Source organism: Mesoplodon mirus, assembly GCF_964341445.2.
Source record: "Mesoplodon mirus genome assembly, chromosome: 3".
Classification (NCBI taxonomy): domain Eukaryota; kingdom Metazoa; phylum Chordata; class Mammalia; order Artiodactyla; family Ziphiidae; genus Mesoplodon; species Mesoplodon mirus.
Window position 1 is genome coordinate 198,235,738 of NC_138978.1, and position 12,784 is coordinate 198,248,521.

The following is a 12,784-nucleotide window of genomic DNA, read 5'->3' on the forward strand; positions in this document are numbered from 1 at the left end:
GCAAACCCCACACTCCGTCTCGGGGTTGCTCCCTGGGGGAGCCTCGGGAAATGCACGCACGCACAGCCCTCTCGTTCAGCAGTGCTGGCCTCACAGTGAGGAGGGGTCCAAGGCACGGTCCCTGGGGGTCCTGGCCCCAGAGTCCCCTCCCGAGCCTCTGCCTCCTTGGTTGCCCCCAGACCTTCTGGCAGCCCAGGACCAGGAAGCTGATGGGGTGCGACCCTAAGACCCACTGGCTGTGCCCCTCCAGAGGCGTGACTGGGGCCACGTGGGCCCCTGGGGAAGGCCGCCGGCCAACAATGACCACAGCAGTGACCCACACCACGACCACCCGTGCCTGGGATCTCCTCCCCCAGACTCCCCACCCTCGAGTGGTTCAGCCGGGCTCCAGGCGCCTCGTGTGTGGACGTGGCTGTGACCACTGCCCTGCCCTGCCTGGGCCCTTGGACATCTCCGCTCTCCCTTGGGCACCACCGAGGCAGCTTCTCTGCAAGGAGGAGCCCGACCTCCAAACACGCATGGTCACCGAGTTCTGTCCTGCCTTCCCCAGCCCCTCCCCCACCTCCCTGGGGTCTCCCCCAAGCTGCTGGAGGGGCTCCCCGGCCCCCCAGCACCTCCTCCCAACGCCCAGCGGGCCTCACCTTCAGCCTCTTTATCTTCCTCTTCTCCACCTTCTAAACAGAACATGAGAAATCAGTAAAGGTCCTGGTTCTGAGCTCAAACCCCTGCCAAGAGCCTCCCCGCGACAGGTCCTCAGCCAGTGTGCCCTGTGGGGGTCTGGGGTCCGGAGCTGTCTGTCTGCACCTGCCCTGGGCCCAAGACCACCAGGCACCAGAGGGGCACGTGGCCAGCGTTTACTGACAGGGTGACCGAGGGCTGAGCCCCGACAGGACGAGTGGCCGCCCAGGCTGCAAAGCTCGGTCCAGGCGGATTTCTTGCTGCTGTAGGAGTGGCTCTGGGGCTCTCGCCACCCCGGACTCCAGGACAGAGCCCCCCGCGCCCTCAGCCCGAGCGGAGCCTCACCTTCCGTGTTGGTCTCCTCCGCGTCTGTCCCGCCTCCAGCCTCTTCTTCCACTTCCTCCTCCTGCTCTGGAGAAGTGAACCAGACACAGTGAAGACGCTCGTGTTGGCAGGCAGAGCTCGGGGCGGAGGTGTGGGGAGGGGGCCAGCGACATCCAGGTTCCACATGAATTTGGGGGTGACTGATGTGACAAGACAGGGGCTACTCTGTTCTCGGTTTAAACCAGAAGTCCGCAAACTATGGCCCAATCTGGCCCCCAGACTGTTTCTAAATAAAGTTGTATTGGAGCACGGCCCAAGCTGCTTTCACGCAACAACAGAGCTGAGCGGCTTCCACAGGGACCAGGTGGCCACAAAGCCTAAAACAGTTACTATCAGCTCCTTCTCAGGGGCCTGGAGACCGGCTCTGCGCCTGGAGGCCTCTGGGAAGGCCAGGCGGGTGCTGGGCGGCACCAGGGAAGGGGTGGGGGCTGTCTGCCGGGCTCTTTCTGTCAACTCAGCCCCCCTTCCCCACCCCGTGCCCCGATGCGGCACTACAGGGGTCAGGGGAGCGCCTGTCCCGGGCTCAGACCCTGGAGACCCTTCATCTGTATTTGAAAGAGACCAAAGCAGAACTGCGTGTGGGTGAAGGAGCCGCCCTGCGTGTGGACGTATGTATGGTCCAAAGAGTCAGGGGTTTCTGTTTTCATCCACTTGCTTGGCAGGGTGTAGACCCCGCCCCAGGCAGGCACTCCGAGTAGATAGACACATTCGACAGCATGGCACCAGGCACAGGGATCCGCCTGCAGGGCGTGCTGATGAAGACCTTGACTGAGGCACTACATGTGGTGGACCCCTGGCAGGGGGGCTGGAAAGCCTGGAGGTGGGGGGGTGAGGCCAGCACGGAAATGTCCACACCCCCTGCCTCCACCCCCTGCCTCCACACTCACCTCCACCCCGGCCTCCACCCCCTGCCTTCACCCCCTGCCTCCACACCCACCTCCACCCCCTGCCTCCACCCCCTGCCTCCACACTCACCTCCACCCCCGGCCTCCACCCCCTGCCTTCACCCCCAGCCTCCACCCCCTGCCTCCACACCCACCTCCACCCCCTGCCTCCACCCCCTGCCTCCACACTCACCTCCACCCCCGGCCTCCACCCCCTGCCTTCACCCCCTGCCTCCACACCCACCTCCACCCCCTGCCTCCACCCCCTGCCTCCACACTCACCTCCACCCCCGGCCTCCACCCCCTGCCTTCACCCCCAGCCTCCACCCCCTGCCTCCACACCCACCTCCACCCCCTGCCTCCACCCCCTGCCTCCACACTCACCTCCACCCCCTGCCTTCACCCCCAGCCTCCACCCCCTGCCTCCACACCCACCTCCACCCCCTGCCTCCACCCCCTGCCTCCACACTCACCTCCACCCCGGCCTCCACCCCCTGCCTTCACCCCCTGCCTCCACACCCACCTCCACCCCCTGCCTCCACCCCCTGCCTCCACACTCACCTCCACCCCCGGCCTCCACCCCCTGCCTTCACCCCCAGCCTCCACCCCCTGCCTCCACACCCACCTCCACCCCCTGCCTCCACCCCCTGCCTCCACACTCACCTCCACCCCCGGCCTCCACCCCCTGCCTTCACCCCCAGCCTCCACCCCCTGCCTCCACACCCACCTCCACCCCCTGCCTCCACCCCCTGCCTCCACACTCACCTCCACCCCCGGCCTCCACCCCCTGCCTTCACCCCCAGCCTCCACCCCCTGCCTCCACACCCACCTCCACCCCCAGTCTCCACCCCCTGCCTCCACACCCACCTCCACCCCCAGCCTCCACTCCCTGCCTCCACACCCACCTCCACACCCAGCCTCCACTCCCTGCCTCCACTCCCTGCCTCCACACCCACCTCCACCCCCTGCCTCCACCCCCTGCCTCCACCCCCTGCCTCCACACCCAGCCTCCGCACCCGGCCTCCACACCCCCTGCTTCCACTCTTGCTCTAGGTCTGAGTCCTCTCTGAGGCCTGGAGAGTCCTCTTCTTTGACCCCTGCAGGACCCTTACCTCAAAGAAGATCCTTCCAGAAGGGGTGAGAGGGGAGGGCTGGCTAGCAAGGACATGGCCAGGTGTGGGGTCCACCTTCAGGCCATCTTGTTAACACCTCTCCCACCCCGTCTGATGTTTCAGTTCCCACCTCACCCAGTGGGCGCCCAACACCCCCAAGGGGAATGCCCCAGCTGCCCCCACATCCTCAGATGTCAGTACAGAAAGTTCCCGCTAAAATTCCGTCTGTGTCTGTGCCCCCAACCCCGCCCCGTCCACCTGCAGCCATGCTCACTTGCAGGCTGACATCCCGTCCTTTCTGCTAGGGCTATTTCCAGCCCCCCAGCTGCTCTCCCCATGATTCGGTCCCCAGGCCCCTCCCACCCCGGCCGCCCTGGCCGGGGGCTGTCCCCTAAGAGGGAGGAGCCAGCACACAACAGTGTGTGTGCAGCAGAGCGGACATCGGTCCCCTCTGGATCCTGGACTTGGAGCGGGTGGGGGACTGTCCAGCCTCGGTCCCTCTCGGGAAGCACGGAAAGGGGTGTGGTCCCAGCCGCTCCACAAAGGTCCCCACCCCAGTGCAGGCCCCTCCTCATGGGGGCAACTTGGGATGACAGGGTGGGAGCACAGGGACAGGCAAAGCTGCACCGCTGTCCTGTCCTCTCTCCGGGCTTCCTCTTCTGAGGTCGGGGAGCGGCAGCCGCGAGGGGAGAGGCGAGACAGGTTAGCCTGGCAGCAGGAGGACGGGGCAGGAGTGGACTGCACGTGGTGGCACGAGTGTGGGCCGTGGAGCCCAGGCCCTGACCCACCAACTCCTAGACCCGCTCCGGTGGCTTCCCTGAGCCTCAGGGATCAGCAAAGGGGAAATAAGTGCACTCCCTTCTCGGTGATGCTCGGCTGTGCCCGGGCCGTGGGGGGCACTCAGGGTATCTGGCCACTTCCTGTTTCCAGACCCCAGGGCCGCCGTCCCCCTCTCACGGGGACAGAGGCCCCAGAGTGGGAACAACGCACCCTTGTCAGACCCCTCCACACCCCGACCCCGAAGGAGCCTCTCAGGGACCCACGAGACACCTCCAGTTTCCAGGAGAGCCGGGCACAGGGCAGACTTGGAAGGAAGCTGCCCCATGCAAGGAAGCACGGCCCAGCACTCCCACTCCAGGAAGGCCGACAGCCTGTAGAACGATTATCTCCTGAAGGAAGCAGAGGCCCTGGGATTGTCCATCCTGTAGGCTTAGGGACACCCTTCCAGACCTCGCTCTCTTGGTCGCTGGCAGCCGGGGACTTAGCTACCAGGGAGCCAGGTGTGGTCCATTCACTGCAAGCAAGACGGACGCTCCAGGGACTCAGACCCCCATCGCAGTGGAGAATTATTTTGTTAATTTACAGCCAAATCCTGCTGTGAGTAGCAGGCAGATTGGTACCAAATCCAGAGTCTATGGCTCAAATCTCACCCCCCAAAACCTGTTGCCAGGAGCTGGCAAATCCCCCAAAGCAAAGGAAAACCCACGGTATGGAGAGTCTCTGTAGGAAACACAACTGAAGGTGGCGCTAGATTTTTGATTCAAAAAATATTCAAATAGCCTCTGATGTGAGTGGTGTTCCTTGAGAACTGACTCCCAAGGCCCCCCCGGGTTCTCCTGTGAGTGTCTCTGTGTCTCCTCTTTGTCAGGTACCCTTGGAACAGCCTCAAATGCAAGAGGACCCCACTTTCCCCAGAAGACTCGGGAACATGGGTCAGCTCCCGAGCCCTCTGGTTCTCTCCCAGAGACCCTCCCCCTAATGTCCATGCACGGTATGCTGACATGATGCTTTTGAGGATCTGCTCAGCCTCTAAGGGGCAGGATCCACCCTTCCCCGGGGGTAGAAGCCTGAGGGGCCCGAGGGCCATGCTGGGCCACTTGGGGGCACGGTAGGGCCAGAGGGAGGCCTCTTGACCACTGGCAGGTGTCAAGTGCTCAGGAGGAAGGGAAGGTTGGGTGCTTGCCGGGAGAAGGGGGACGCTGAGGAGAGGACCGTGGTAATTATGATGATCAACAAGTAGGAAGGGCAAAGATCCGAGGGTCGGAGTGGACCTCCGCCAGGTAACAATGCCTTCACGTCCACATGACGCGTCTCAGATACCTGAACACCTTCGTAATGTCACTTGAAAAAGCACTAAGCTGAACGTTTTTAGGTGTGATCATGGTATTATGATTATGTTTTTAAAATAGTGCTTGTCTTTTAGAGATTCATACTGAACTATGTACGCGTGGGACGCTATGAAGTCTGGGCATGATTTGTCTGCTCCAAAGTACTGGGCAGAGACGGAGTGACTGAGAGAAGATGGGCTGTAAGTTGATGGTTGTTGAGCTGAGTGTTGGGTGCATGGGGGTGCATTATTCTATTTTTACCACTTTTATGTGCATTTAAAACTTTACATGGTAAAAAAAAGTTAGAGAAAAAAAGCAAAAATAATTCATTGGAAAAAAAGCAGTGATTCCATGTGAACCACCTGGTGGGCGATAGAGACAGGTTTAAACCTTTTGCCCCAAGACCTGAGCACCAGGGTTCGGGCTGATCCCAGCTAGGAGCTGGGATTGGTGGAGGGTCTTTGCTCAGCTGAGAGTGAGGGGCGGGGACCGTGCGCTCCCTCCACGCCACCCCTCCTCCCCCCCATCCGTCCCCCATACCTTCCATGGTTTCTTCTGCTCCGGGGATGAGGCGCGGCCACAAGAGAAGAGAGAAGAGACCATCAGTTTCAAAGCAGGCTGTCCTGCCCAGTGAGCGTGGGGCATGCGCTTACCTTCCTGCTCCCTGCGGTGCGAGGGGAGATGCCGTCAGGAGCACAGGGCACACTGCACACACGTATACAACCCCCCACACACCCCCACACACCACACCCTGGCCTTTTCCTGAAGAAGACCCCAGTTTTTGCCCTCCACACTGGGGGCTGGCGTCCGCCCGCTCTGCCCACCCGCACGGCCTGGTCTGGCCCAGCCTCCGGGCCCGCTGCCTCTGACCACCCCCAGGAAACCTGGCTCAGCTGCTGGTCCCCTGCGCTCTGTGCACCCCCTCCACCCAGGGTCCAGGTCCACGCGGGTGGGCGGGGCCCCTCCACGCAGCCCCCCCGGCCCTCCACGCTCCGCGCCCAGGAGGGAGGTCCGCGGGGTCCCAGCCGTGCCAGCATTTGTGTCATTCCTGTGCACCCACTCCCCGCAGGGGGTGACTGTCTGATTGGTCGCCAGTGTGTGCCCCCTCCCCGGCACAGGGGCAGTGATGACAAGGGCTCTGAGGTGGATTCCTGGGGCACGGTCGCTCTGTGGCCTCGGAACCTCTCTGTTCTGTTCTCAGGAGGCCCAACTCCCGGCAGGAGCCCGCTGCCCTTGGAATGGGGTCTTTACTGCCAACCCCGCGGGGCAGCCCAGAGGCACAGGGCTGGAAACGAAGGGGTGCAGCTCTCCCCGGGCCCTCAGAGGGGCGCGGCCCCGGCCCACACCCCGGCATCTCCCAGGCCAGGTGCACGGAGGAGACGGCCCCCCAGCAGGACCCCGGTACTCACCCCTCGGACTTGTCCACCGCCTCCTCCGCGTCCGACATGGTCTCCGCTTCCCTCCGGAGAGAGGAACAGTCAGCACGGGCGGAGGGCCGGCCTCCCGGCTCTGCGAGAAACGCTGGGCCCACAGTCCGCCCGAGACGCTGGCCACCCGCCCCTTATCTGCCCGTGACGGCAGCAGAGCCCGCTGCCTCCTCTGTCGGGGGCACAGCAACACGTACACCACGTGGTGACTGTCTGAGCCCCAGCTCTAAGCTTCCCCAGCCTTCCCAGCCTTGCCCAGCGACCAGGGGAGAAGCGCTGCCCCATCCGCGCAGTCTCCCCTGGGAGCGGCACAGCATGGCATGGACGGTAACTAAGCAACAGAAAGGAGCAAACCGGGGGCGCAGCTGACACCCCGGACAAACCTCCAGGGAATTACTCTCCCTGGGGGGAGGAAAAGCCGAGGCATGTGGTTCCATCTAGACATGGAACATTCTCAAAACGGCAAAGTTGTAGAAATGGAGAACAGATTGGTGGTTTCGGGGTCATGGGGAGGCCTGGGGGGAGGTGGGCGTGGTAGGAAAAGGCACACGAGGGACGTCTGTCTGTGCTTCTAGAACTGCTCAGTATCTCTGGTGGAGGATCCTCGGGCCTGCACAGGCTAAAACGGAAGAGAATTTCACACTCACACTCACACACGCTCACAAAGTCGAAGCAGAGCGGGGAATCCGAGTAAGATCACGGATGGTGCTTCCACGTCCCGGCTGTGATTTGGACCTGGTTGTGCAAGTGTCACCGCGGGGGACACTGGGCAGTGTGTGTGGGTCTACATCATTTCTCACAGCAGCGTGTTTATCTACACCGGCTCAATAAAAAGTCCAACTCAATGGAGTTTCTCTGGGGAGGCTCTCGTTTTGAGATTCTCCCCCCACTGCACTAGGAACAGAAAATCAAGACTCTCCTGTCAGCTGAGCATTGGGGCAAGTCCTCCCAAAGCACAGACAGAGTGCCCGCATCCTGGCTGCCCGGCCCAGAGGTCTGTGAGGACCAGGCTGACACCGAGGAAAGCGTTTCACTGTCACTTCCCTGCAATGACGGGGAGAAGCCAAGGGAGGGGTGGAGACTGCCCGCAGGGGACTGGGAGGCTGATCTGGCTCTGAACGCTGGCTCCATCTCACATTTACCTGTGACCTTGGAAAGGTCGCTGACCTCCCTACACCTCAGTTCCCTCTTCCCCGGAGGGGTGATGCCAGGCTGCTCCTGACTGCCCCACTGGCACCCGGCGTTGCAGCCACCAACTTCCGACTCAGCCTGCAGCGACATGGAGAGCGGTGCTCACGCCCACACCAGCTGTCCCCGCACACCCCACTGTCCCGGCCGAGACCCACCCCAGGCACCCATCTGCAGAAACGCAGTGAGCCACAACTCTGGAGGGTGGCGTGATGTCCACCGCAAGGCAGCCCCTCTGAGGCCGAGAAGTTCTGAAGGAGCCTCTGCCCCGCGGCCCCTCTGGCTGAAAACCTCCTCAGACCCAGCACCGCCGCAGCCTCGGACTGGCTCCTCTTTTGAACCTGCCCCAGTTTGTCCAGTCCTGCTGGGTCAGGGCGAGCGCTGCAGCGAGCCAGCCCCCCTCGCCAGCCCTCCACGCCAGCCCCCCTCGCGGGAGTTGGTGGGGCAGTGAGGGTGGGGCCGGGCACAGGGAGCTTTGCCCAGAAGCTGGCTCCCCCGGGTGAAGGTGGCAGTGGGTGAGACGAAGAGATGTCCGACGTGTAGGGTGTCCTGAGAAGACACTCCCCAGAAGGTCTTCAAATGGAGCCTTGAGGGGAGACTGGCAGGTGAAGAGCCCCCAGCCCAGAGTGGGTGGGGGTCTGGCAGATGAAGCAGTGCCTGGAGGCCCAGGGAAGTAGCCAGAACCAGTGGCCCGAGAACTGGGGAGCCCCTCCCCGGACCCCGGGTGGAGTCTGTCACCTCAGCGCAAGGAGGTTCCCCAGGGAAGGGGCGTGGCCAGACTGGGGCTTGGGGTCTCTGTCTCCTCTCCTGACCGCCCGCCCACCGGCTCAGAGCCATCGGGCACAGCCCCGGAGACCGCCCCCTGCTCCTCTGAGCACTGTCCAGCTCCTAAAAATAGCCTGCCGGCCATGGGGAGGGGGGGGCTTTCAGCAGAGGACGCAGCCAAGACAATTGTTCAGGGGACTGGTGACAGGAAGGCGATGGGCCCGGGCGGGGCTCCAGCTTGGAGGCAGTCGAGAACCCGGCAGGCGAGGTACCAGAATGCCCACGCCCGGGCCCCCACCTGCCACCGCAGACTGATTTCTAGCCGGTTTCCCTCACAGCCAAGAGAGTGGGGGCACATTTCTTGGGGAGTAAAGCAAAAATGATAGAAGGCAGAGAGAATGCTGGCCATGCGGTCAAAAGAGCTGGGTTTAAAACCCAGTTTTTGCTGAGTGACCTTAGTTAAGTCGCCTAACCTCTCTGGACCTCAGTTAACCTGTCTATAAAACAGAGGAATGGGGGTCCCATCCCTCAGCCCTTGTCCCCAGCATTCAACTGGAATCTTCCTAAGCCTGCAGCTGCTAGCCCACCGGCAGAGCTAGGCCGGGGCAGTGGGCAACTTGATCCTCTCAGATTCCTCTCCTGCCCCAAGAGGAGGAGGCCTTGCCCTATAAGACCCGGGTCAGAGGAGGAATGCAGGAGGTCAGGTGCTTCCCAGCTGCACTAGGACAGGAATGTGCTTTGAAATTCCCCGCGCTCCAGGCAGCCCCTTTCCCTGTCTGTCCTCAGCCTGCCCAGAAGAGGGAATGGTTCACCCTCCGGAGCTTAGAGCAAGCGCTCTCCCCGGGGGTGTATGGAGGTGGATGGGGCAAGGGTCACACTCGCAGGGACCCTGGGGTGGGGGGCAGCTGGACTCAGGGTTAACTTTCTAACCCGGTGAGCTAGGTTCACCCCCCGTGAAGGGGCCTCCCAAAGGGGTCTCTCCCCATTGCTCAGCCCGTGGCCTGCCTGGGGAGGTGTGCAGTCCTGGGTCTGGGAGGTCGGATGAACCCCGTGTCTGCCTGGAGGGGCCTCCAGGGGTCCCTGTGGCCTCAGGACAGTGTCCGAATTCCGGGAAAGAGCATTCGGCTGCAAGGACTGTTCTGACTGATGCGAACAAGGCCTCACTCTGCTCTCTGGGGATCGAGAGGGACCCCTTCCCTGGGAAGGCTCAGGGGCCCTCTGCCTGGAGGGGGAGTCCCCGTGGGTTGGAGCATCATGTATTTAGAGTCCTGGCAATTATCTATCCCTCCTACCGATGAGGAAGCTGAGGCCCGGGGAAGGAAAGCCGCTCACCCAAGACTTTCCAGCAAAACCACCCTCCGGTGACAGATCCCAGACTCAAACCCAAGCCTCCAAGCTCTCACTGAGGGCCAGTTAAACTAGTCTCAGGGTCCTGTCCCTGCAACACCTCCTTGGAAGCACCCAAGGGAACGGGGCCTCCCCCAGCTCTGACACCCTCTCAGAGAGGACCCGGGGACTCGGGACAGAAGGGCCAGGCCGCAGGACACCCCTCCCCTCTCCAGAGCCTGCCCGAGCCTTACCCAGAGCAGGAGCCGCCGAAGACCGGTCCTGCGGTGTCTGCGCGGCCTCGCAGGGTCTGGACGAGGGCAGGGGATGGAGAGGGCTTTAAGCAGACACGCGGTCGGCGGGGAGCCAAGCCCCTCGGTGGAGGAATGTGCAGCAGGAGACACCCTGGGGGGGCGGCGGGGGCAGGGGGAGCGGGGCTGCTGGCTGCTATTTTGGCAGGTGCCGGGGACAGGGCTGAGGGAACATGCACCCCAGGCCATATAAGCCCATGTGGTCGTCCAGCTGCTCAGATAAGCTATTTAAAACCAGGACAGATAGGCAGGGGACAGGAGGCGGCAGGCATGTAACACAAACCAGCTGTCCCTCCTGAGAATCCCAATAAAGTGGATGCCAGCGGCGGGGTGGCAGGCTGGGGGCAGGGCCGGGGGCACAAGGCGCTTTGTCAGTCTCTGGGCGGGGGTCTCGGGAGCAGAAGCAGGGCTTATCTGCAGCTCGACGGAAGTGATGCTGTGGATGAGGACGCCTTCCAGGCTACTGGCTGCTTCGAGCAGGACGAGCAGCCTTGTGGGGGAGGCAGGCTCTGCTGGCCTCAGTGAGCACATCTACAGAGTGGGTCTTCTCCTTGACCCCCAAGCCACGTGGCGAGCCCTCCTTACTGGGCAGGGATTAAACCCAGTACAGGAGGTCAGATTCAAGGTCGAACGTCCAGCCAAGAAGGAGGGTTCTCCTCCAAAGGCAGCTGGTTGAGGGAAGGGGCAGGGGAGACGGTTGAAGTCCACGCCGCCACGGCTTTAGAGTTAGGCCCCGTGGGACTACGATCTGCTAAACCCACTCGATTACAAGGCCCGTGAGGCCAGCACCCAGGGCTTTGGTGTTTGCTTGCACGTGTGTGGCTGCCTTGGGAGCCACACGCCGTGTCCACCACCGACGTCCTTGAAAGGGTCCTCCACGTGCTGCTCACCCACTCTGCTATCAGACGTGCCCCGTCACTCAGCTGAAACGGTCCTTCCATGGTCCCCGGTGGCCTCTGAGCCCAGGGGTCTGACTCCCCTCCTCCAGGCTCAACCCCCGCCATGTGGCCCTGTACTCTGCCAGCAGATCCGGGGCGGGGCAGGCCGAGGCCACATGCCTGCTGCCGGCCTCCCTGGGCAACAGGGAGGAACACTGAGTGCAGCCAAGCTGCCGGGAAGGAGGGGCGACGCCCCACCCCCCGCTCTCCCGGTGCAGCCCGCCAGGACCTAGCCTTGCCCTGTGTCCTGGCCTGGAACCTCCTGGAACCTCCTGGAATTGAGGAATCACTTTGCCTAAGTCCTCCCGTAACTTGAGCTACTTCAGTGGGTTCCTTGTAAGCTCAACAGTCCTTCAAGTGGGACGTGATTTGCTTGCACGGATGCCTAGGACACAGATCTGGCCACCTGAATCCCCACGGGGAAAACCTGGTAGGTTCCTGGCATCCCTGGACTCACTGTGTGAGGCTCTCGATAAGTGTCCTAAGGTGGGAATTTGACTCGGACCGTGGGCAGCAGTCACTCAGCTGCGAGTCCAGCCACCCTCCAGCCACCACACCCGACCTGCCGTGGACGCCCCGTCCCTGCAAACAGATGTAACGTCACCCCCTCGTGCTAACGGTAGAGGGGAAGGAAGAGAAAACAGATGGTGCTTGGCCAGAATTTTACTGGAAGAAGCAGATGCTGGTATGGAGCTTGCACATTTGAGGACCCACAGGAGGAGAGGCTGCTTGTGAGGTCCTGGGTCTCCGGGCAAGAAGGCAGGCAGGCAGGGCTCGGAGTGTGGGTGGGAGGGTGGGGACCAGTTCTGTCCCCGGAGGGAGGGGCCTCCCCCCACCTCGTCACCCAGTCACCCCCAGGCTGCACGCTCTGTCTTCACACTGTCACCAGCTGAAGTCATCCTGGGCGTGCATCCATCTCCCGGTTCACAGACCATCCCCCGATAAGGGTGCGTGCAGGGCCCTCGTGTGTGGGATGCACGAGTGCAAGGGGGCAGGAGTCGTGGGGTGCTGTCCCCCACACCCTGCCCGGCAGTCAGCCTTGATGGGCACCCCAGTGCGCGGCTGCGGGCACCAAGGGCTCCACCCCCGAGGGCAACAGCTACCGGACACCCAGATCCCCAGGACCAAGCGCAGCCCCTCGGCCCGTTCTCGGGTCTCCACGCTGGAGGGAGGGTTAGACGACAGTTGTGCTGGACAAATTCACCTGCTGGGACTTTCCCAAGTTTAGAACGGGAACATTCAAAACCCTGCAGGTCCCTCGTCTGAACCCCGAGCTCCTGGCAGGGCCCGCCTGGCAGGGCCCGCGTCTCTGGGCAGCGTTTGCCCCACCCCTGGCTTCATCCTGGAACTCCAGTCGGTGGCAGGTGCAGGCGTCCCGGGCAGGCCCTCCAGGTCCTGCTGCCCCCCGGCTCCGGGCAGGCACAGGGCCGGCCCCAGGAAGCCCACAGCGAGAGACGGGCCAGCCTGGGGTCACGGACGGGGCCCCGAGGGCCTCCTGTGCCCTGGACCCCAGGATGCAAGACAGGAGCCTCACTCAGAATCACAGAGGCTGGACAAGGCTGGCCGTGTCTGCCCCACAGGCCCGGGGGCCTGGTGACCCTTCCAGCTGTGCTCTGAGGAGCCCTGGGGTTTCCCAGGTGGGCCTGGGCCGGGGGTAGAGGGG